The sequence below is a fragment of the Eleutherodactylus coqui genome, chromosome 6, assembly GCF_035609145.1.
Source record: "Eleutherodactylus coqui strain aEleCoq1 chromosome 6, aEleCoq1.hap1, whole genome shotgun sequence".
Taxonomy (NCBI): Eukaryota; Metazoa; Chordata; class Amphibia; order Anura; family Eleutherodactylidae; genus Eleutherodactylus; species Eleutherodactylus coqui.
The window spans coordinates 92,669,614-92,696,179 of NC_089842.1; the positions used below are offsets into that span (position 1 = coordinate 92,669,614).

Here is a 26,566-nt window from a genome sequence, read left to right on the forward strand (position 1 = left end):
GTCTTTAAATTTGAAAAATAGGATACCGCGCTCCTAAGGATATACACGTCCCAGACAGCTGTACATTTACTTCACCTCGTTTATTGATACGTACTACGCGTTTCGTCCTATAGACTTCCTCAGGTACATGATCTAACATATAAAACACTCATATATACACATATAATGGTTATTACCTTAGCTGATGTAGGGCGGGACGCCGCCGGACGCCGGAGGGGAACGGGATTCACGAGCCCAGCTGATCAGCTAAGGTAATAACCATTATATGTGTATATATAGGAGTGTTTTATATGTTAGATCATGTACCTGAGGAAGTCTATAGGACGAAACGCGTAGTACGTATCAATAAACGAGGTGAAGTAAATGTACAGCTGTCTGGGACGTGTATATCCTTAGGAGCGCGGTATCTTATTTTTCAAATATAAAGACAGCGGTAGAAACATAGCAGTGAGGACTAGAACCTGGTCTTTTCCCTCACATCTATACAATTCAGAGGACTTTCGTGAATACTTAAAAAACACACTGGGCTAACTGTTTAGACGACAATATCGAACACTTAAACAACACCCCTTTGCTTTGGGCAGCGTCAAAACCGGTGATGTGAGGCCATGTGATAAGCTATGTCTCATTTAAGCGGAAGCAGATCAGGTCTCAATTCAGTAAACTCCAACATTTCCTGCTGACTGCACATCATCTTGCTTGCTCCCCTTCCCATCAAAACAAACTGACCTATGAACAAACTTTCATGCAACGGCAGGCAGTTTGGCTTACTAAACTGGATCAGAATAAATTTTACCGCCAAGCCAATAAACCTGGCAGATTGCTGGCTCGTATAGCAAACTCGCAACAAAAACGTAAACCAATCACACATTACAGACCCACACACAGGGGTGAGATACTCCGAACAAACAGACAGAGGGGACCATATGCGACTACTTTGAAGACCTTCATAGGGCAACCCCCACTGACATGGAGAAGTTTGTTGCCAAAAATCTGTCTCTTACATTGCCCAAACTCACACCAGACCAGGTAGCCTCTCTGGAGTCACCGTTCTCGGAACAGGAGATACTTGAGGTGATCATGGCTGCACCAAACAATAAAACCCCAGGCCCCGATGGCTTTAGTGATGAGTATTACAAGATCCTGCTAACAGAGATGGTTCCCACAGTAACCAAACTATTTAATGATATATACACCCAGAATATACAGGTTGACTCGATTTTAGACTCCAGGACCATGCTCATTCTTAAACCCAATAAAGACCCCACATTAGTTCAGCCCTATCGCCCAATTTCCCTACTAGTGATTATAAATTTCTGACAAAGATATTGGCCAACCGCCTCCCAAGTCTACTCTCCACTCTTATACATCCCTCCCAACGAGGATTCACAATACACAGACATTTCACTAAAAATATATGAACAGCCATCGCTGCAGCGATAGATGCTGGTAAACCCGCACGCCCCTCAGATGCTACTACTGGCCCTAGACACAAAAAAAGGCGTTTGACAAAGTATCTTGGCCTTTTCTAAATTCCACACTACAACATAGGAAATTTGGAGCAAATTTTTACAATTTCATACAGTATATTCAATCAGAAATAAACACCACTTTTATAGTAAACGGTCATATAACCCAACCTATAGATATCTTTAGGAGAACTAGACAGGGGTGCCCCCTCTCGCCCCTACTATTTAATCTTTCACTGGACCCCCTACTATATCATTTTCAGCCAGTGCCTTTACTACAGATAACCCAAGCAAGTCACCCTGATATCTTGGTAGCAGCGTTGGCGGACGACGCACTTCTAATCATTATTAACCCATGGAAGTCTCTCTCACTGATCCTGCGGGACCTTCGGCAACTGGGCTCTCTCTCGGGATATTTTCTTAGTCTGGAAAAATCGGAGGCTCTATTGCTGAATGGCCCATCGCTATCGCGACCGAGCTGGACTCAGATACCCATTTCGATGGCGAGAGAACTCAATCTCATATTTTGGTGTACAGATACCCAAATCTTACCACAGAATATATGCACTTAATATCAAACCATTCATCGCTACCCTAGAATAGACTTTAGTAAAATGGCGCAAACTCCCACTGTCATATATTGGTAGAGTCCACTTAATAAAAATGGTAGAATTCCCCCGCCTACTATACCTGCTCCATGCTCTCCCAGTCTACCTCACCTTCAAAGATGAAAAATCAACTACTTGATGCGCACATTTATTTGGAAGGGAGAAATAGAATACCGTTTGACATCTTGAGACAGCCAAGATTCAACGGTGGGCTTAACTTTCCCAATATAAGACTATACAACGTAGCGACACTCACACGTATAATTATTGACTGGGTACAACATACTTCCCTATTCGTAGATACGGACTTGGAACAGAAATTCCTCCATGCGATTGCACTTCCTAATTTTCTACATCTCACATATCAGAACATCCCCTTAGACTGCAGAGATAACCCCCTATTGTTATCAACATGGCAGGCATGGCAAAAATTACGAAAACTGACCTCTTCACATCCAAACTATTCTATGTTCTTAACTTTACTAAATAATCCCAGTTTTCAAAGCAATGCACCTCGGGGAGAAATCCTACAATGGAGAGCTGGAGGTATACTTAACATAGGCTGCTTATTACAAAAAAAGTGCAAAAGATGTTAACCCTTCCAGAATTACAAGACAAATACCCACAAATTAACACCTCTTTTTTCATACCTACAAGCCAAAAGTTACATTGAAAAAGTGCTCGCTAATGTTCGACCACAGGAGGGATTGTTGCCTGACCCATCCCCCACACATGAGGGGAGACACAACAAAAATACAGTCTCCTCCATACACCCATAGATCACACTACTTCTCCAACGGCCGTTAATAAATGGACCGCTGATATTCCGGATTTAACAACATCCCAGTTATTGAAGGCCTTGAAATATAGCTTGCGGATTCTCCCCTCAAGCCGATATGTAGAGATGACCTTACAGATATACCACAGGGCATATATCACCCCCCTCAGGGGATTTAAGATGGGAGTATTAACCACCAATAATTGCTTTCGCTGCCGGGAGGCGGGGGTGGGTCTCCGCCATTGTTTGTGGGACTGCCCGGTAGTTCAGACCTTTTGGATAAGAGTACATAGATTCACTACCACACATCTAACGTCGGCCTGTCCGTTTAACCCGACATGGGCAATTTTTGGACACATTAACCAGGACGAAAATCAGATGTACATCAGGCAGTCAAAAACTATTACACATGGTATAATTTGAAAGACTAACACAAGAAAATGTCCTTCAGATAACAGCGACTGGGAATGTGTTTGTATTGGGAAAAAGAACTTTCTGCTGTCAAGTGTGTTCAGAAAACTGTTCAGAAGCCTGTATTCACATGTTGAGAAGTACAAGTAATTTGCCTGTGTTGAAAAATCAAAGTTGGATCGTCTGTAAAAGGAAACCGCGTGTCCTCGGTTTTGAAAAGCACTTTTTTTTTACTCATTTATTCATTGCAAGTAACTTACGGCTTATCTAGGGACACTGGCATCACGACAATAATTCAGAGTGATCTGTGGTAATCAAGTCTGCTAAAATCTTATTTCCCTTGCAAGTGATGGAGCTGGGCTATGCGTCAGCCTATGGGAGAGGAGACGGTAGCGCTCTGCTGTCTCCTTATCTGAAGGCCTGGCTCCCGTTCGCTGCACCAGTACCCCCAGGTCTATTTCCATATCCCTTTTCCCTACATTTTGTGTATATTGGTGATATCTGTTTCTCCTGCCCATGTGCATCACCTTACATTTATCAATATTGAACCTCATTTGCCATTTTTGTACCCAAGCCCCCAGTTTATCTGGGTCCACATATTAAACAAATTTTAAATGCTCATGTTTCGCTGACGAGAAGCTCTTCATGGAACTGAGAGGTGAAGCTCTATTGATCGTTCAGTTACTGGAGAATTGACCCTTTTGCCCTTTTGACAATGTGATCCTGCAGCGATAATAGGTCTGCGAAAATATAGATTCATGTGAGAGGTATAACTAAGTTGTTGCCAGCTGCCAGTTTTGATCTTTCGCTCTCTGGAAGAAGCTTAGGGTACTTTTACACAAGCCGATAGTCACCCGAGTAAATCACTCAAAAAAATGAATCGCTCACTTGTCAAAGTCGCTTGGTTTTTAGCTCACCTAAAAACGAGACAACTGGCAGTCCGTTTAAACAGGCAGCCATTCATTTATGATGGTATGACGACAATATTTGGACACTGAGTGGTAGTTTTATTTTGGTTCTGAATGTCTGTATTGTGTGGGCAATGTATAGCAGTGCTATGAGCATACTAGATTATAGTAGGGTTTCACAATTGCAGGGGAACCAGTAGTATAACTCGTTTTCACAGACTAAGCTCATTATTTAACATCTAACTTTTATTTGTAACCACTTAAAAAGAAAAAGAAAAGCTTCTGTTGGTTTGGGAAGGCCTCATAAGAACAAATTTTTATTAACTCTTTAATAGTTCAATACAGATCTTGTTTTGTTAGGCACATGTGGTCTCATTTCACCCGTATATCAGAGGTTCATAGAATACCTGGGGCCATATGTATCATGCCCTCTTTAACCAGGTGACTGGTATATAGTCTAAGAGCAGAAACCCCTCATAACGATATTCCCAGTTCTCGTGTTCTGCTCCAATATGTAATAGTGCGTAACTAAACCGATTCTTTGTTAATTCACAATTCCTTTGTGTTTATCATGTAGATATTTTCAACTCATTAATAGGCCGTATAGGCTTAACAGGCTCGGTAGGCTTAACTGGCTCGACGCGTTTCTATTGCGCTAATGACTCATCAGGAGCCCTAGAGTTATATTTATGTGGAACCTAAATAACAAAGGTTTGCGTGTCATATGTGCCCGAAGTGTACATCTGAGATCTTAAAATGTACAACAACGTGGGCTAACCATAATATAGGTCATCTGTAAATATCGCAACAACGAACCAAATCTGCAGGATTAATAACTGTAATAGTCTGCAGATGCGGACGAAGGTACGATTATAGCTAGGTGATTGATTCCTCAGAGGTAGCCCCTCAGGATCACGGACTTCAAATATAGAGTGTCAGAATGTCACTCAGTTTAAATGACCCTATTATCCCTGAGGTGTATACCACAAGCTTCTGCATAGATATGCTAAATAAGCCAAATAACCCTAATCTACCAGCCTGGGCCTGAGATTTAATATTAATTCCTTGTAACTCGGCTCAGCTAGATAGGTATAGAAAAAATAAAGTAAAAGGAAATCAAATCAGAAAGCAATCTAGCAGCAGCTCCAGCCCTGAAGGTAGGCTGGAGGCATATGAGTGAGAGTGGAAGAGATGCCTCCTTATAAGGCCCATTGTGGCACTCCCCCATAGAGGGTGTGTGTCTCCTCAGCCAATAAGGATGTTTCCATTGGCTTCAATAGATGGTAGTTAAATCATTATTAAATGAGCGATCCCAGCATTCATCCGGCAATCAAAATACACAATATGAATCTAACACTTACCCTCATGCACTGCATAGTCGTGGATCGCTTCCCTTAACAATAGATTGCCTGTTCAGGGATGTATGTATAAATGCCTCTCAGTGGGGATGGGGTGGGGGGAGTCATGTGACCTCGATCACATGACCTGTCGTGTGATCACTGCAGGGTCATGTGATAGGTTATGTCATCAAAGGTCCTGTGCTCTGCCTTGGAAGGCTGCAATTTCCATAGCTCCTCCCGCTGTGACATAGATCCTATACCCGATCATGTGACTTAGCGTGTCTGCAGAGCACGATATTATAGTAGTAGTATTATATTGTATGGAGGTATTATCTAGGCATTGTATGGCAGTTTTATTTGATATATGAATCTTTTAAAAATTGTGAGAAAAGCTGAGAAAAAGTGGCAAGCAATGGGGCCCATACCTTGGTTGTTTCCCAGTGTCACACTTTCTTGAAAAATTGGCCTTGAATGACTACAGGAAACACAGTGCAACAAATACAAAGAGGTATAGTTTGGGGAAAGACTGGTGGGGCATGTGCCCTGGGTTTGCAGCTCTGCTTTGGCTAGGGTAATTACATACAGTTAGTGAAATGAGGGGCACATTTATCTAAGACTACTGTTTTATACGCCCATCACAGATAAGTGATGCCGAAGTAAGATGAACCAAATGTAATAAGAAGTTCAAGCCTCTTATTACATTTGTCACATCTTATCACTCATGCCTTCTGAAATCTATGGCAGGTAAAGCCTGTATAGCACTAGAATCTATGCTAGTTTCTGGTGTGAATGGTTTGCGAATTTGATGGGCTACAGATTGCTTATTACCCTCCTGCAAACATGCCTTCTTTTTACGAAAGTGGCAAGGGCAGTGAAAAATGCAGAAGAGTTGTGAAATTTTTGTACAAGTGGGACTGGCATAAAACTTTCTAAAATCTTCCCTTTCCCCCCTCCAGTCACAAGTCTTTGGATCAGTACTCCAAGTAAATGAAAGCCTTTTCCTACTGAAATGATTTAAGAAATGGATTACAGCACCACCTTGTGGCACTACAGAGAACTTCACATTAATAACAGAAAAGCAGCAGAGCCGTCTGCATATGCAGTAAGGGTGCGGCTCTGGACCAACAGGTCACTTCAATAATAAAACACAGAACAGAGACAGATAAAGATTCTCTAAGTATGCTATGGTATATGAAGCTTATGTAATTATGAACTATCTTCCTATACAGTAAGCTTTTGTCATGGTTTCCATATGTACAGGACATTTGATACATGGAATCTGATGGAACTGAACTGTGACAGCAGTCTGAACAGAGACATAAGAGCAGCTTCAGAGATGAATGAATACCTGTGGGGTCCTACTGCTGGGGTCCCCCGTCATCAGCTGAGTGCTTCAAACTGAGAAGTTGTATGGCGCCCATTGACATTAGGGAATTGCACAAATAACTGAAGTAGTGCAAAAGACAGGTAGCAACTTTTATTGTTCTCTTCAGAGCTCTATGGTGTTAAATATGTTGAATATGTCAGCACAAATCAAGAAAACTAAAGGCCCATTTACATGCAAAGATAATCTTTCGAACGACTGAAAGATTGAAAGATTTTGCGATCTTTTTGCATTAAGATTTAATGGCCATTAACACTTTACCATCCTCATTTGCATATAAAAGGGCCTCCAGGAGCTGTTTGCAGAGCTCAGTGTGTGATTAATCAGGCACACTGCTGTGCACACAGCTGCATTGTTCTCTTTGCAGCTACCTGCAGATTACAATGTTATCTGCCAACTCCCCTGGAGATAGCAGCGTGCAGTCTATTGAGAGATACTTTATCTCTCACTAGCTGAACCATGGATTTTAAGTTCACCTTAAAATCGTTCTTTAAGCGAAAACTACACGATGCCCGCGTTTACATGGAACGATTATCGCTTATTTTCGATTGTTTGAACAAATTTTGAGCAATAAATGTTACGTGTAGATGGGTCTTAGCAAAGTGTTTCCGCGTTGATATATTTCACTTAAATGGAGAATTAAGGAGATTTCAAGGCATTCAGGTACAAGTGCACCTTTGTTCACATTAGCACTTTGGCTTCCATCTATAATGAAAGTCAGAACTATGTGATGGATGCATTTTGGAAATAGATCCAAACCGACACTGATGGACCCCATTGACTTTTATGGGGTCTATGGCCTCAGTATTTTTGACAGCAAGAATAGCACTGAAGACTGTGCTGTTCTTGCTGAAAACAAAAATGGAATGGCAGAGACTTGCAATGCAAATGTAAATAGCTGAAATGGCGCGGATCTTCTGCTGCGGAAAATCTGTACTAGAATCTGCATAATTTTTCGCTACAAAAATCACGTCAAAATCTGTACCTCAATCAGATTGTGGTGCAGATCTGCAGCTGATTTCACTCTTTCTGCAGAAGGGGTGAGGTCTGCTGTAGATCCCCACCACAATCCATAGGAATGCTGCAGATTGTGACACGGAAATGATGCTGACTTTGGTGTGGATTTTCTGTAAACATACCTGAACTGGTTATCCCAAAATCTAAAGTAATTCTCTGTGTCCACTGCTGAGCCCCCAACTGATCCCTAGACCCAGGGTCTATATCCCCCCTCTTTCTTACTGCACACTTATGCACTCCCCGCAGTGAGGAGGAAATGGAATGGAGCGATGGCCGCAAATGCACAGTGCTGCTCATATCACTTTCAATAAGACTGCCAGAGGTAGCTGAGGTACATATGTCACTTCTTAAGGAGAGTACCTAAAAAGTGAGTGAGGAAACTTAGAAGGCATGAATGTTGCCATCCAATAGGTGGCGCTGCAGAGGCATTGTTCCATCTTCCTTATTTGCATATTACCGAGAGGAGCAGGGATGGCCTTATAAGTCTCCTCACTCACCTCCTAGATGTCTTCTCACAAACCCTCCAGGTGTTCTCTTTAAGCAGTGATGCTACCCCCTCCTGACCAATGTCATAGTCCTCTCACTAGCCAAGTCAGAATCCTGCTTCACACTGATGAGGGGCAAAAACCCCAAAACAGCTGTTCTTAGATGGATTCTGGCTTGGTTTTCAATTCCCAGTCATTGTTCCAAAGACCTGTATGAAGGGTCGGACATTGACTTAGTGTTGTCAGTTTGTACTTTTTCTGCATGGAATCTTAGGCTGCAAATATCTTTTATCTTACCAAGAAAATAACATACACAAAATCTGAATCTGGATTAAAAGGCTGCGGCATTTATTTAAACTGGGTTAAAACATATTAAATATCATAAAATATATAAAATGTAGACTCAGTCCGTCCACCTCAAGTCTACCAAATATAATAAAATCAAATATAATATAACCTGTAGACTTAGTCTTGCATACTCCAGTCTACAGCACCAAAAGTCCTTTTAATAACCTTTCTCTCCACCCACAGGAGACGGGTGACATCCCACCCGGCCATGCTCATCCTATGACATGCCCCCCCCCCCACAACCGCCGCAGATATTTCAATCATATTTTGCAAATTCATGTTAAAAATGTCAAGAGCAATATCAGATAGATGTACCTGGTCCGCCCTGTAAAACCCAGGAACGAACCCTTCTAATTCTCTGTGACGAAATGAGAAACCCCCAATGGTTGACATCCATCTCTCTAGAGATCTATTTAACCATCTTCTAATCTTTTCCATAAACAAAAACTTGAGAAACGACCAAATTTTCCGGGGTATTTTTTCTGATAACACTATTCTGGTCCCAGGGAACATAGACTTCGTTTTCCACAGCCCCTTTCTGATCTCAAGAATCAGGTCGTATGTCTTCAGCCTTCCAACATCATTTCCTCCTAAATGAATAATCAAAATGCTTGGCATCGGCAGCACTGCCTGCTTCTCGAGCAGCAACGATGTCAAGGAGGGCCAAGACATACCCCTGATTCCACACCAATAGATCTCATAAGAAGATGTATCCAAACCCAAATTCCCTGAGTAGCAGCGGCTTACCGCCCTCTGATGGGCCCTGAATATAAGAGTGTCCTACAATCCAAACTCTCTCTTTGAGAACCTAAAACAAAAAACAAAGAACATTACAAGGCAACATTATTGGGCCGAACATATAATTGAAATCGATTTGATTCCCATCTACCGATACTTTTAATATGCTCTTTGCTGAAGCCCAACCTAGCTGCCTCTGTGGCAGCGCCAATTCTAAACGAGTGCGATGTCACTTTAACCCCATTGCAACCTGCCTTCTTAACACATTTCTTTAGCACACTTACAAATTGAAATCGTGACAGCGAAGATCCGTCCACATGGCAAAAGAGCGATCCCATCTTTTGTGGACAAATCCTCAAATACCTTTGTAAAGCTCTGACCGGGCACAGGTTAGCAGAGGGATTCTGAAACAGCTGAATCCATATCCCTCTGCCTAACCTATCAGTCTTTGTATGTTTTAAAAATAATTTCACGTGATTGCCCTTATGAAACATGTCAGACACCAATAACGGTGAGCAAGTTACCTTGGATTGGGACAAAAATTCACCACATCTCAGAGCTCCAAAATAAGCCACTAAAAAGGCACAGTGAAATAAAATACTCTCATACTTTGAAGTGCAGACTAAGCTGAGAACCGCCACTAACTTACTCAATAAACTAAACGTGATGGCGGACCTCTGATTTGCGGCAAAAGCAAGCGTTTTAAAACCACGAGTCAGCAGCTTAATTTGCTTTTATGAATTAATTGGCGTTACATTCAACCATTTCTGAAAAAAGGATATACCTGCCAAAAGCTTCATAACAGAGTTATAAGCCAACCCCGACTTAATCTTTGAACATAAAAAGGAAATGCAAACATTCACATCTTGTGATCTCTCATGTACTGCCTTCTCCTTGCAAAAACATCTCCAAGCTTCCCAAGCTGCATTATACTCCAACCAAGTCTTCGGCGCTACAGATCTGAACAAAAGCTGAAAAATCAACTCCGCATCAGGGCCCAGAGATGTTCGGGACATCACACCAATTAAATCCCCTTCTGGTGCCAGCTCCCTGAAATGCAGCATCTGAAAGCAAGATAAAGTAGGGACTGAAACCTCCTGTTGACTAAGACTGCTCTGTGCTTTGACAAAAATGTTGCACTTTAACCCCTTAATGACCAGCCCATAGTTTTTTTGCGTCCTCCCGAAGTGGGCTTTATTCTCTGAGGACATAAAAACATGTGTCCTGCAGAGAATAAAGCCCCTCGGGCTCTGGACGTGACAGTTCCATGCTGTCGGTGCCCGCAGGTAGCTGACAGCATGGAGCTGTCATCCTGGGCTGCGAGCAGTCCCCCCGGTAATGCGATCGGCGCTATCCAGTGGATACGCGCTGGTCCCTGCAGGCACTCGGGTCTGGTCCCGCGGTGAGAATCCTCGCCGCCGGATCCGATCCGCCCGTCTGCAGGCGGCCTAAGGCTGGGTTCACATGGGGCGGATTTGCCGCGGAAATTCCGTCCGGAATTTCTCCCGCCGCAGATACGCCTGCGGCCGCTAATCCTGGTATTAGCCAGCCATGTGGACGAGATCTCAGAAATCTCGTCCACACGGGATGGCAAATCGGCCGCAGCAAAGCCGGCGCTGCGGCGCAGATTAGCCTGCCGCAGCATGTTAATTCTTTTTCTTTCTCCTCTGCGGCCGCGCTCTCCTCTATGGGAGGCCGGCCGCAGTAGAAGAGCGAGCGGCCGGGCCGCTTCAAAACCCGCGGCTAAGTGCCACGAGTTTTGAAGCAGCGCTTCTACTGGCGGAAAGCGAGGTTTTTCGCTGCGGCCAAACCGCGAGATTTCCGCTGTGTGGGAACCTAGGCTAAGGGCTAATGCCCAGGGCCGTATTTCTGCTATGTTTTTTTACACGGCATAAAATCACGGCATTGTCCCGCAGCTATTAGCTTCTATTGAACCTTATAGCTTAATGTTTACGCTGTGGAATTCCACTGCCGAATTCTGCAGCATTGAAGAAAACGCGGCATGTTCTGTGTAGGACATGCCACGGGAATACGCGTGGCTGGCGTCCATTGTAGTCAATGGAAGCCGGCCGTCACGCGGTATTTCCTCTGCAGCACAGCAGAAATATTGCGTTAATACGCGTCCCCGCCCACCGCCAGCCACGTCATCCGTCACTGCCGGCGTGTCACACACTGTACTATGCATGTGCTCCGGCCTTCCATGCGGGATGCGTATAGCAGATCCGGAGTGGTGACTATGTGGGGCATGGGGGGCACCGCGGTGGACTCTGCTGCGATATTCCGCTGGTGGAGTCCGTCACAGCCGTGGGCATGAGGCCTAAAGAAACGTAAACTGGAAAGAATGGAACATTCTTTTTTCATTGTACTCTATGGGGGATAGAAACAAATGGAAGGTATTCCGTTTAATACAACTGGGCGTGTGCAATTATAAAATATAGCCACATTTCAATTTTTAAAAAATGAATCCATTACAAATTAATCATGACAGATGTCCAACCGATGCACACTGAAGCTAGCTATCCATTTTATGGCAGATCACTTAGTTACAGTTATCATTTAGACAGCCATATTTTTTTTGTCCTAAAAAAAAAAAAAAAGGATCTACTAATAACGGATGAAAGAACACCGATGTGAACATAGCCTTAATCCGCTCTCCCCATTGAGAACACCTGCATGCTTGGCCAAATAAAGTGTGCATGTATATGAAGCAGTCTGGAGGAATAGCTGTTGGGTATGGCCACATTAATTCCTTGCTCGTCTTGGCTCCAACTAGACCGTTTATTGCCCCTATTTCCAATGAATTTCATGAACTATTCCTGGACACTGTCCTTCTCCATGTCTGGTCACCTTCCTCCGTATTTCACAAAATGTTCTGAACAACTATCCTGTAATTTAAGCTCTAACCTGCTTCACTTCAATGTCATTAGAACCGGCCTTCTCCAGCTATAGATTCTAGTTGTGCTTACCGGTACAACGTGTATCACTATCTGTGTCATACCTCCAGGCGACAGGGCAGACTCCTCTTTCAACTTACGATGAGTACATTGTTCCTTGCAAGTGAAGAGCACAAGCCATAAATCATCAATTGCTCAAGAAAGCTATCCATATAGTGTTATGTCCTGAGCAGTGAAGGGATTACGACTATGATGAGTTATTTTTAGGCTATTGCAAATTTTTTGAGAATTTTCTACAATGCAAAGTGTATATATGTGACACTAAAGGTACTTAATTGGTGACGGAACCATTACGTACCACATGTACTCCAGTTAGGAAAGTTCACGTATATGATTACTTTATACATAAATGGAGCAATGGTGAGCTGAGCTGTTGGTCACCAATAGTTAAAAAGATGCCTTACCAACTACTACATATAGTTTTATTTGTAGGACAGACACTAAAATTTAGGTAGTCTTCTGACTAAGGCTGGGTTCACACAGGGCGGTTTTGCCACGGTTTTGCTGCTGCAGATCCGCCCGCGGCCGCTAATCTCAGGATTTGCCAGCCATGTGGACGAGATTTCTCAAAAATCTCGTCCACACGGGACGGCTAATCCGCTGCGGTACATCCGCCGCGGCTTCAAAAGAAGCAGCATGTCTATTTACCTTTTCATTTTTGTTTATTTTCGTTGCGGCCGCGCTCCTCTATGGGAGCGCCGGCCGCAACGAAAAAGCAAGCGGCCGGCGGCTTCAAAGTTCTCCCGGCGGAAATCTCGCGTTTTTTGGTGCGGCCAAACCACGAGATTTCCGACGGGAATCCGCCCTGTGTGAACCCAGCCTAAGGGTTTGTGGGTTTTCTCTGGACTTCGCCCCCCAACACTGATCTACGTAATGCCTGCATCATTGTTGAGTTAGTCATTTTGTACCACGATTGGTCATATTTATTAATGTCCGACTGCATTGAGAAGACTGACTTCCAGGCTGTATATTTATCACGCACTACACAATTTTTGCCGGCACTTGGAAAAGGAATAAGTAGTTATGAAGTCCAAGACATATGCAGTATGGCCCATTTCCAAACAAGAACTCCTTTTAAAAACAGCATGTGCGCTTCTAGCACAGTTTTACTGCATTTTTATGGGGTTTCATGTTTTTAGGGTGCTTGATGTTTTCCGGTGGCGGATGAATAGAAAAGTGTCGTCCTCTCGTTTTTCAATTAAATTTTTAATACCAACATGGATGGAAACCTCACATATTCACCCCTATGGATTCAGGCCAGTTCCTTCTTGGATTCCGTCCCCAAGCAGTTTTCAATTTTAAAGTCAAACAGGCCTTTCTTACGCAGTGGAACATATTTTTTGCAATTATATCACCTTCATTGACATTCTAGTCCATAGTACTATTCGTGATTGGGGAACTGTCTTGAAGAGTCCTTAAAGGGGTTGTCAGGTTATCAGACAACATTCCCCTTATAGTGCTTAATGTGCTAAAATAACAGAAAGTAGCAGTACGTACCCATCCTCTGCCAATCAGAGGCTGCAGAATCATCAGCCATTCTCCTGGCATCACTGCTCACATCCCGAGTGTCATGATGCCAAGAGTTCAGAGCAATGATACTTCAGCCTCTGATTGGCTGCAGCAGTCACCTGACTCTTGGTGACATTATCTTTCACAACAAACACCAGGACCATGGCAGGGCTGGATCGTGGTGGAAGAGGACAGCTACGTACTGCTCAATTTGTTAGTTTAGCATAGTTGGCGCTACTGGGGGGAAATGTTGTGCAGTAACCGGACAATCCCTTTAAAACTCATCTTGAGCCTTCTAAACAGCAGATAAATCTTATAACCTATCAGTTTTATAATCTACAGTTATTCACCAAGTGTCATTTTCAACTGTGGTTATCTTCTGACAGCAAGGCCACACTCCAGGGATATTTGCAATAAAAAGGATTGACTGGGTCTCTTCCACGTATGGTATGATGTGGTTATTAGTGGACAAACACCAATGCAGATTACGCTAGGATTTCCTACCTTTTTTGAACATAACACTGCAGATATAGTGAGGAAACAAATTAAAAAGCAACATAGCTAATCTTCCATCAGTTTTAAGAATATCTTGATGTGTGATTTCCATCCCATTTTAACCCAGCCTTAGGGGGCTCATAAGGCCTCTCTTCTCCATATAGGGAGCCTAGTAGTATGAATAAAGCATTATAGTTGGGGGGCCCTATTACAGGTTTTGCATTGGGGCCCTGAATCTTCAAGTTACGCCTCTGGGTATGGGTACAGATGAAGGATAGGGGGGCCACAGCTGAACTTTTGCACCCGGGCATCTGAGCCTTTAGTTACGGCCCTGCTCATAATTATCTGATAATCATCATCTAATATCTAGCAGTAAAATAGATATATTAGAGAGAATCTATATGATGAATAGATGAGATATTAGATAATATTTATCTAATATCTAACAGATAGATGGCATCTAATATTTATCTATTTGATAATCATCATCTATTTAATATCTACTAAGATAGATAATATACTTTATATTAGAATCTATCAAATAGAATCTATGTATTTATCTGTTAATATTTATCTAACTAATACATGTCTATCTAATCTATGTATATGTACTCATATCTGTGTATCAGATAGATATTAGATAAATTGATTAGATATGTATCTAATACATGTCTATATGAAAGATATATATTAGATTCTGTTAGATATTAGCTTGACATATAATATCCATTATCTGTTGAATAGTTATCTATCATGTAAATATCTAATCTTACTTATCTACCCATCTAATAGATTAGATAGATGTATATTAGATGGATAGATAATGAAATTAATAGGCAGATTAATAGTAGGAACTTTGTATTAAAGAAAAACTTCACCTAGTCTTGATGCAAAATACTCCATGTTACAATAGAATACTTAACTGTAAAGACAGTCAACCTAATGGTGAGTATAATATCTAGACTGTTTCAATTGTGTGTTTGCTTCTCATTTATAGGAGCCACCTGGTATTCACTCCATACCCATAGATGAAGAACCGAAAAGAGAGAAAACAAAGGATAAATTATTTGCTGGGCTCATAAAAAAAGAGCAAAGAGAAGAAAGTAGAAAATTTGAAAAAGGAGTTGGAGATTGTAAGTGATGGCAAGAAAACAGAATATATTGAAGTACAGGGAGTCCTCATAGGTCATGACCCTGTTCTGTGGGTTTAAACATGATTCTACCAAACTGACCGACTCAGTAGGACCTTATTAGTTACTGAGCAGAGAAGACAAAGCTAAAGAATTATGTAATAACTACAATATCATTTAGTATATAATAAATCTAGGACAGAGTGTGGATCTGGTCAAAATAATGACTAAATTATAGCCATAGGGAAGAATTTATCAATGCCTCTCCACCACTTATGCTGTAGAAAAGTGACAAATTATGACTCACAGCATATTTGCACCATAATTTGTGACTTTTTACACTTCCAGCCACTTTTCAAAAGTAGCGAGAAAGTGGTCAAGGTTTAGCAGGAGGGGTAGATCCTCCTCGAAACTAAGATTTTTGTGAAAATTACTTGCACAAATTACTATGCAAAGCTAGACTTGCTTGTTCAGTTTCAGTGAAAGATGTGGCAAATTTGTTTAGACATGAGCCCCTAATAAAGTTGGTGGATTTTGCTCCTACAAAGTATAGAGTAGAAAACTCCTTTTTTTTAATAAATCTTCCTAATTGTGTGTAGTATTGACTACATATTTTCTTTTTCCAGTCTGACCACAAGTTGAATTCTGAGGAACTGGAAAAGAGATATTCAGTAAATATCAAAGAGGTAAGTTTACAATTTGACCATTTGATGGTCTCATGTATTGTCCTTACTCCCAAGGTGCACAATATTTTGATAAATTATCTTTTTCTTCAAGGGTCTGAGCACTACAGCTGCCCAAGACCTTCTCACCTGAGATGGACCTAATAAGCTTTCCCCTCCAAAAGGAACCCCGGAAATTGTGAAATTTTTGATGCTAATGGCAGGTGGTTTCTCCATTGTCTTCTGGATTTCAGCTGCGTTGTGCTTTCTTGCATATGGCCTTCAAGTTGCAGAAGATCCCACTGTTGCCAAAGACAATGTAAGAAAACCAGTGGATTTTACCACGTAGATCTTTAATCATGTATCATGACTACTGTGATTGCGTATTGTGTCAGATATTGAGTTGCATTTCCTCTATGTCTACAGCTTTGGTTAGCTATCATCCTGATCGCAGTAGTGGTGATGACTGCGCTCTTTGCTTATTACCAAGAAGCTAAAAGTACTAACATTATGGCTGGCTTTAAGAACATGGTGCCTCAGGTAAGAAGTTTTGCTGCAAAGTTTAGACATTACACTTGATGTGTTTTTGTTTCTAATACATTTCTTTGTTGATTTAACAAGCCTTGGTTCTTCGTAATGGGAAGCGTATTGAGATGATAGCAGAACACCTTGTTGTGGGGGACATTGTCTTTGTTAAAGGTGGAGATAAAATCCCGGCTGATTTACGTATTCTTGAGAGTCAGGATTGCAAGGTGAGAAAAGTGAAGACAACACTTTTACCTTCAATATAAAATGACACTATGGTAATAGTTGGAAGATAGTCTAAGAATACATGAGAATGACCTATTGCTCTTGATGTGTAGGTTGATAACTCATCACTCACTGGAGAATCAGAGCCACAAACTCGTGGTGTGGATTGCACAGATGAAAACCCCTTAGAGACGAAGAACCTGGGCTTCTATTCTACGACTTGCTTGGAAGGTTAGCTATAAATCAATATCCAGAGATGCTCTCATTTAAACTCTTCAAATTATGCACCAAGTAGTAGTACCTAAAATCACAGAGGTGAGGAAAAAGAAAAAAACACATTCACTGAAAAAGCCAAAAATACCTGAAAGTCTGCAAAGCAGACACGGTCGCCATAGGCACGATCGCCATAAGGCAGGCACAATCGCCACCGGCACAATCGCCGTAGGGCAGGCGCAATGGCCTTAAGCCCTGAAGATATGTAGTCAGCCAGACGATAATGTGTGGAGGAGCAGCTTGTTCCTGGCAGGCTAATATGCAGTCACCCACTCAACCCAGCCCAGTTTGGGGAGGAGTGACTGCATATACTAATAGCCTGCACATGTGAACGATACCAGACTTTCAGGTATTTTTGGCTTTTTCAGTGAATAAGTAGTAGTACCTAAGATGATATGTATGTGCTACAAAGTGAATAAAACCCAACTTAATAGTTTGTTTTCTCTACAGGGACAGCATGCGGTATAGTAATTAACACAGGTGATCGTACAGTCATTGGACGGATTGCATCGCTGGCTTCACAAGTTGGAAACCAGAAGACACCCATTGCCTTGGAGATTGAGCACTTTGTGCACCTGATCAGTGGGCGTTGGCATACTTTTCTTCATTATCTCTGTCTCTATGGGATATAGTCCCCTCAATTCCATAATATTCTGCATTGGTATTGTGGTAGCATATGTGCCTGAGGGACTACTGGCCACTGTAACCGTAAGTAGTACCTGTTAATAAGTTCAGAAATGTTATTACCTTTGTCAACCATTGCTTTTGAATACTATTTGGCTTCCCTAATGCCATGTGTACCATCTAGGTTTGTCTATCATTGACTGCAAAGCGTATGGCAAAGAAGAACTGCTTGGTGAAGAACCTGGAAGCTGTTGAGACTCTTGGGTCCACTTCAGTCATTTGCTCTGACAAGACTGGGACTCTCACCCAGAACCGTATGACTGTGGCACATATGTGGTTTGATAATTTGATCCATAATGCAGATACTTGTGAAGATCAGACAGGTATGAACCCATCAATCTCTAATCATGGCACCTTAAATAATTGTCTTCACACAACAGGCTAGACTGCTATAAGATAACCATTGCTGATCATTCTCTCCAGGTGAATTGTTTGACCAGAGCTCCCAGTCTTGGCATGCACTGGGTAAAATTGCCACCCTATGCAACAGAGCAGAATTTAATGCTGATCAGGAAGACTTGCCCATAAGCAAGGTATATCTCTCTCTCTAATAATATCTATCATTATCTATTTAACCCTTTCCAAGCCACTGTCTGATGCCTAAAGACATTCTGATTGAAGGCTATAAAGCTTCTGATGTTGGAATATGTCCGGCAGGGTATTCTTACTGTATATTACTGACCGCTCTCCAATATGTCCAAAACCTCAGTACTGGCTCTAGCCAGCAGGTGGCACCATTGTATAATGGCAGAAAGAGAAAACCCCTTAGGAAACCTGAATGCAAAATTAGATTGCAAAGGGTTATTATCGATCTATCTTGCACCTATATTAGAAAGAATCAAAGCGTTGTTTCATGAAGACAACCACTGCCAAGTGTCCCATAAGGCTATATGGATGTCACAGAGGCGATTCCCTACTTGCAATCTATGAAAGAGAAGAGCCCCTCTGTCAGTGATAGCTGTTCTGATTGACTTGGCCCATTCACATATTACGTGGATGCTGCAGTGAAAATGTCAGGCTAGCAGCTATTCACCAAGGGTTTGAGAAGTCAGACCCCTGATGATCAAAATCAAATCCCATTATAAAAGGTTGGTATCTTATCTGTTTCCTTTTTGGTGCAGAGAACAGTCAATGGAGATGCCTCAGAAGCAGCTTTATTAAAAATTCACAGAGAATGTTTTGGGAAAAGTCATGGAGAGAAGACAAAAGAATGAGAAAGTATTTGAAATCCCTTTTAATTCCAGCAACAAGTACCAGGTAATTGATGGACCAGTACCCAAGTTCTGCTATTCTTCATTAATGGGAATGTTTACTCAGTGTTGATGTTTCTCCTTACTACTTAGGTCTCCATTCATAAGCTAGAAGATTCTCCTGAGCATAGTTACTTGCTAGTGATGAAAGGTGCCCCAGAACGAATCTTAGATAGATGTAGCACCATCATGATAGAAGGATAGGAATATCCATTGGATGAGGAAATGAAAGAGAACTTTCAGACAGCGTATATGGCCCTAGGGAGTCTAGGAAAAAAAGAGAGTACTCGGTGGGTATATGCAACTTTTCATTGACACACTAGAAATTTCTATTCAACATAGAATGAATGCTCCTTGGATTCTGTTTCTTTGTTAGACTATATATCTTCAAGTCCTTCAGGATAACTATTTCTACATTCTGTTTCTTCCACAGGTTTTTGTCAATTCATGCTTCCTTCTTTCTATGGGTCTGGTTACCTTTTTAGTGCAGAAAATGGAAAATTTTCCACTAGATAATTAATGCTTTGTTGGCCTCATCTCCATGATTGACCCACCTCGTTCTACTGTTCATGATGCAGTCATGAAGGCTCGTAGTTCAGGCATTAAGGTAACTATCTCCAAACATTGATCACAGTGATAACTGGATATGATAATCAATAAAAATCTGATCTATTATTTGTAGTAGGTTATTATGGTGACTGGAGATCACCCAATCACAGCGAAAGCAATTGCAAGAAGTGTTGGCATCATCTCAAGTACGGGCGAGACGGTGGAAGATATTGCAAGCAGATTATGAATCCCTGTTGAAAGAATTAATCCCAGGTGATGTGATTTACTATTTTCTCAGTCAACTATCGATAGTTTAAGGCTTGGCTCACACATGTAGTAAAGCTTACGATGTGGACCTGTTGTGCGCCAGAATGGGAGGTGATAATCATGGTGGTTGTTAAGGTATAAGTCCCACTTTCACCTGGCTACACTACATTGAAAAGTTGGTGGTTGATAGTAAAGGGTGGTCTCTGCGTTTTGTGACGTCTTGGTGTAGCATGATACCCCAAATGGAAGTGTCCATGAAGGTAGAAAGGGTAACAGTTAACTCACATTCATACAGCATCCAGAAGAGGATAGCAAAAGTCTTTTACAATCCAAGCTTCTAAAGTTCTGTCCTGAAGATCACTGTAAGTGCTGCTGTCTTCTTATTTGCTTTCATACTGCGGATGTGGGTTTCTCACAATGGCCTGGAAAATCTTCAACCTGCACTATGCACCCTTTATCCTGCAGAAGTCAGATTCAGAAATGGCTACTAGGGACTGAGGATCTGTCCTCTGAACCAGCTGTCTTGGATGACACTGTGCTACAGAACTTCCTACTCCTCCTTTGTACTCCATACGCTTCCATACTGGAACTTCTGGAACACTACAACAACTTTTATAACTTTTGCTCTTCCCACTTACCCAATGCTGATTGGCTGATGGGTGGAAGGTTGTGACACTATGCTTTTCTAAACTGAACTCTATGCTAGCCACCACTTTCAAGATGAGACATTTCATGAAATATTAAAAGCACATTTGAAGTCACATTTATACAATTTCCCAGAATTATCAGTACAATTATGTGGTGACACTTCTGGGTTACTACACAACCGGCCTAAAAATCCACATCAAATTCTGTAACAATCTGTTTTCTAATCTTTGGGCTGTCTTTTTATTTAGCTCTATTATTTGTAAAGAAGAATAAAGCTTTTGAATTGCTTAAATTTAAAGGAAAACCTTACATTTTACCCACTACAATACTTGTGGATGTGCATATGAACACTGCAGTAACACCTAGGTCCATGTATGTCCCCCTCTTGTCCCCCCACTCTGTATAATGTACAGTGCACCCTTATAGTGCACAAAGTGTGTCCGTGCTGCAGCCATGTTAAATACTGTCAGAATCTCTTAATCTACAACTAAAGCTTTCTTAGCATATTAATCGGTTCACTTCAATTACAGAGATGCCTGCGCCATTGTAGTGAATGGAAGTGAAATCATTGACATGGACTCAGATGAACTGGATGACATCTTAAGATATCACACAGAAATTGTGTTTGCCCGGACCTCACCCCAACAAAAGCTTCTCATTGTTGAAGGTTGTCAGAGACTGGTAAGCTCCATTATAGTTTTAAAAGCATAGAGAATTTAACTCAAAGTTGACTCTAAGATGAATATACTAAGAACACATAATATCTCCAACCATCAGGGGGCCATTGTGGCTGTGACTGGAGATGGTGTGAATGACTCCCCGGCATTGAAGAAAGCTGATATTGGGGTGGCGATAGGTATCGCTGGATCGGATGCTGCCAAACATTCAGCTGATATGATTCTTCTGGATGATAACTTTGCTTCTATTGTCACTGGTGTGGAAGAAGGTAGGATGGCTGCTTTGGGAATAAAAAAGTGTTTCAACGTCCCAAAGAGCCCAAGAAGAATTTTATTTTTGCGACCTATGCATTAGTAAATTGGTTTAAAACTAAACAATTCCTTTTCCGAGATAAAATGCATCATTCTAGTATTGTACCCTATTTTAAGAAACGCTAACCATAGAAATGAGTGGTAAATGAAGCAAGAAAGACTGGTTCTTAGTGTTGCCAGTTTGTACTTCTGCATTCCCTTGAAACAAAGAACCTTGTAGAAATGTAGCAAAGATTTTCCTCTTCATTCCTTCTAATTTTGGCTAATAGGTAGATAAAGAGTGGGGCTTTTGGTAAAAAGGTAGAACTTAGTGCATCTAACTTTTTATTGTAGACTTGTGGGGGAGGGTGTCTGTTGTAATGAATGGAAGAGAGGATTAACTTTGAGGTCCTTAGGATCCCTTTACATGGGGCGACTGTTGGGCACTTAAACCTCCAACAGTCGTCCCAATGATTACCACTCCTGTGCTTACTGCATGGTGGCAGACCGTGCTGGAGATCTTTCGGCCATCCACCTCCATTCAGAGTAAACAGGCAGTGGTTCATTGATGGAACGGCTGCCTGATTACACAGGTCAATCATCACTTGGTTTTTAAACTGAGCAATAAGCGAATGAATTATCATTTGTTTTTCAGTCGCTGGTAGTGTTTACAGAGAACGATTGCTCAGTTTTGCATGATCTAGCGATACACTGATAATCTTTCCATATAATAGAGCCCTTACAGCCAGATATATGTTTTTGAGAAGGGCGAATATGGCTCATTTTCTGGAACACAAAAAAATTTCTATATATATTTCTGCCATTTTTGGCAATTTTTCCTAATAACCTATAAATATCATTCTCCTCTCAGGGCGCTTGATATTTGACAACCTGAAGAAGTCCATTTCATACACTGTGACCAAGAACATTCCGGAGATGATCCCTTTCATGGTCTATGTTATCAGCTGCCCCTTGCCCTTAGGAACCATCACCATCCTCTTTATAGAGCTGGGAACTGATATTGTAAGTTCACATTTTGGAACATATATGTGCATTTCATGCATCAATACACATTGCATGCCCATGACTTAGTTCAGGTGACCTCCTTGGAAGGAATATTCTACAAATAACGTAGCATCTTCTCAACCGACATGTAATTTACTAGGATTGGCAAATTTCTTAACGTCACTAATTTTCTCCGATTCCCTCAGATTCCTTCCATTGCCTTAGCGTATGAGAAAGCAGAAAATGATATCATGACCAGAAAGCCACGTAACCCACTCAAAGAGCGACTTGTGAACATGCAGTTGTCATATTCCTACTTTCACATAGGTAAGAGAAATTTATTATGAAGCTTACGTTTTTATTGTCAAATCAAAACGAACGCAACGCAAAGAGATCCCATACCAAGAGGCATACATGTATTATTTGCCCCACAGCTGCAATGGAAACCTATGCCGGTTTTGTGAATTATTTCACAGTTATGGCTCAACAAGGATACCTTCCAGCTACACTACTTGGACTCCGAGTTCTATGGGAGGACAAAAACACCAATGAGCTAGAAGACAGTTATGGGCAGGAATGGGTGAGCATGTGGAACAAGAAGATAGGCAACCTATTAGGGATAGACTTTCATATTTATGGACAACTGCACTGAGGAGATAGTTAATTGCTATAATTCAGTAGTCTTTAACCTGCAGCTCTCCAACTATTGTAGAACTACATCTCTACATTCCCTGAAATGGTTGTTGCACTGTTCAGCTGAAATATATCTCATACAACAGGGGTATAGCCAAGAGGGGCTTTGGTGTGGCATGTGCAATGGATGCTGGTTTCCGCCAACAAGTTATTTTACCTCGCCTAGAATAGTAAACTGAACATTTTGCATTGGATTAAGGAAAGCCAAGCTATAGTGCTGATATCAGTATCATTTCCATGGAAAGGCTACGGACCTTTAATAAGGTCTGCCAAAGCCATTTTTTCTGCACCTAAAGTCCTACAGTAACATCAAATTAGGCTCCACTAGCTTGAGTGGTGACATTGTTGACACTAATCATTGCTCAAGTCCCAGCACAACCAGCAATGTCTATTTTTGCAGTGACATCATAGGCAAATTATGAATACTTTAAAACAAAGTAACCTGTATAATCTCGTCTCTATTTTGCAGACCTATGTACAGCGTCTCAACCAGGAGTGGTACTGCTAGTCAGCTTTCTTTATCAGTATTGTGGTCTGCCAGATGATGAACACAAGACTTGATAAAGACCCGAGCACAGGGTCGATACGTGGCTGCTTGCTTCCTCATGGCTATTTAATAAAGAAGAGGATTTCAATGAATGCTGCCTGGTTCCTCCTTTCTACATTGCTGATCAACGGTGGACCCAGCGAGTCGGGACCCTAACTGGGCTATTGCATAGTGCCTTGCACCAGTGGTGTGGCTGAATCCTTGGAGTGCTGCTGTGTTTCTTTTTTTCTTCTTGTAGATGAACACACTTATCCGAAAAACGAGAAGAAATACCCTGATGACCAAGAATTTTTTCAGGTGAGTGAAAGTCAGTTTATGGAACTTCTATCAGTAAGATGTCATGTTATGTTCATATATAGAGATGAGCGAACGTACTCGTCCGAGCTTGATGCTCGGGCGAATATTAGGGTGTTCGGGATGCTCGTTACTCGTAACGAGCACCACGCGATGTTCGGGTTACTTTCACTTTCCTCTCTGAGACGTTAGCACGCTTTTCTGGCCAATTGAAAGACAGGGAAGGCATTACAACTTCCCCCTGTGACGTTCCAGCCCTATACCACCCCCCTGCTGTGAGTCGCTGGGGAGATCAGATGTCACCCGAGTATAAAAATCGGCCCCTCCCGCGGCTCGCCTCAGATGCGTTGTGAGTTAGCTGAGGGAAAGTGCTATTGTGTTGGAGCTGCTGTAGGGAGAGTGTTAGGAGTGAGTGTAGGCTTCAAGAACCCCAACGGTCCTTCTTAGGGCCACATCTAACAGTGTGCAGTATTGTGGAGGCTGCCTTTTGCAGTGGTACACATTTTTTTTTTTTTTTGCTATATCGGCCGTGCAGAGCATTGCGCCCTGCAGTAATACTACAGGGACAGAAGTGGTGGTTAGGCAGGGAGAGTGTTAGGAGTGAGTGTAGGCTTCAAGAACCACAACGGTCCTTCTTAGGGCCACATCTAACAGTGTGCAGTACTGTGGAGGCTGCTGTTAGCAGTGTTGCACTTTTTTTTTTTCCAAATCGGCCGTGCAGAGCATTGCGCCCTGCAGTAATACTACAGGGACAGAATTGTGTAGGCAGGGCCAGAAGACATATTATTGATTGAATATAGTCAGTGGGCCTTTCCTTAAAAAAAAAAAGGGCAAAAATTCTATTTGGCCTGCAGGCTTGCGCCAATTTATTTCCTGGCTGGGAAATCACCGCTCTGCTGCAGTTAATAACACTGCAGTTCTGTGACACACAGCAGGGCCACAGAACACATTTGTTACTTGATTGAATATAGTCAGTGGGCCTTTCCTTTTTAAAAAAAGGGGGAAAAAATTCTATTTGGCCTGCCTCTGACAGTCCTCAGCGTTCTGGGTACGTGTGTAGTGGGTGGAGAACGTCAAAAAAATCATACGCAGCCAGCTAAGTTTAACAGCAGGCTTGCGCCAATTTATTTCCTGGCTGGGAAATCACTGGTAATACAGCATGCTGAGGGGTAGGGGTAGGCCTAGAGGACGTGGACGTGGCCGAGGACGCGTTGGCCCAAGTGAGGGTGTGGGCACAGGCCGAGCTCCTGATCCAGGTGTATCGCAGCCGACTGCTGCGCGATTAGGAGAGAGGCACGTTTCTGGCGTCCCCACATTCATCGCACAATTAATGGGTCCACGCAGGAGACCTTTATTAGAAAATGAGCAGTGTGAGCAGGTCCTGTCGTGGATGGCAGAAAGTGCTTCGAGCAAGCTATCATCCACCCACAGTTCTGCGCCGTCCAGTGCTGCAAATCCGAATCCTCTGGCTGCTGCTCCTCCTTCCTCCCAGCCTCCTCACTCCACTACAATGACACATGGTCAGGAGCGGGAAGACTCCCAGGAACTGTTCTCGGGCCCCTGCTCAGATTGGGCAGCAGTGGTTCCTCTCCCACCAGAAGAGTTTATCGTCACTGATGCCCAACCATTGGAAAGTTCCCGGGGTCCGGGGGATGAGGCTGGGGACTTCCGGCAACTGTCTCAAGAGCTTTCAGTGGGTGAGGAGGACGATGATGATGAGACACAGTTGTCTATCGGTGAGGTAGTAGTAAGGGCAGTAAGTCCGAGGGAGGAGCGCACAGAGGATTCGGAGGAAGAGCAGCAGGACGATGAGGTGACTGACCCCACCTGGTGTGCAACGCCTACTCAGGACAGGTCTTCAGAGGGGGAGGCAAGGACAGCAGCAGGGCAGGTTGCAAGAGGCAGTGCGGTGTCCAGGGGTAGAGGCAGGGCCAGACGGAATAATCCACCAACTGTTTCCCAAAGCACACCCTCGCGCCATGCCACCCTGCAGAGGCCGAGGTGCTCTAAGGTCTGGCAGTTTTTCACAGAGACGCCTGACGACCGACGAACAGTGGTGTGCAACCTTTGTTGCGCCAAGATCAGCCGGGGAGCCACCACCAACAGCCTCACCACCACCAGCATGCGCAGACATATGATGGCCAAGCACCCCACAAGGTGGGACGATGCCCGTTCACCGCCTCCGGTTTGCACCGCTGCCTCTCCCCCTGTGCCCCAACCTGCCACTGAGATCCAACCCCCCTCAGGACACAGGCACTACCGTCTCCTGGCCTGCACCCACACCCTCACCTCCGCTGTGCTCGGCCCCATCCACCAATGTCTCGCACCGCACCGTCCAGCCGTCGCTAGCTCAAGTGTTTGAGCGCAAGCGCAAGTACGCCGCCACGCACCCGCACGCTCAA

General features: G+C 42.8%; 1 pseudogene; it reads left to right on the plus strand.

Annotated features, from left to right (window-relative positions):
* The first annotated feature begins 969 nt into the window (after positions 1-969).
* LOC136633652 (potassium-transporting ATPase alpha chain 2-like) lies at positions 970-24,026 on the plus strand (annotated as a pseudogene).
* Positions 24,027-26,566: the final 2,540 nt, after the last annotated feature.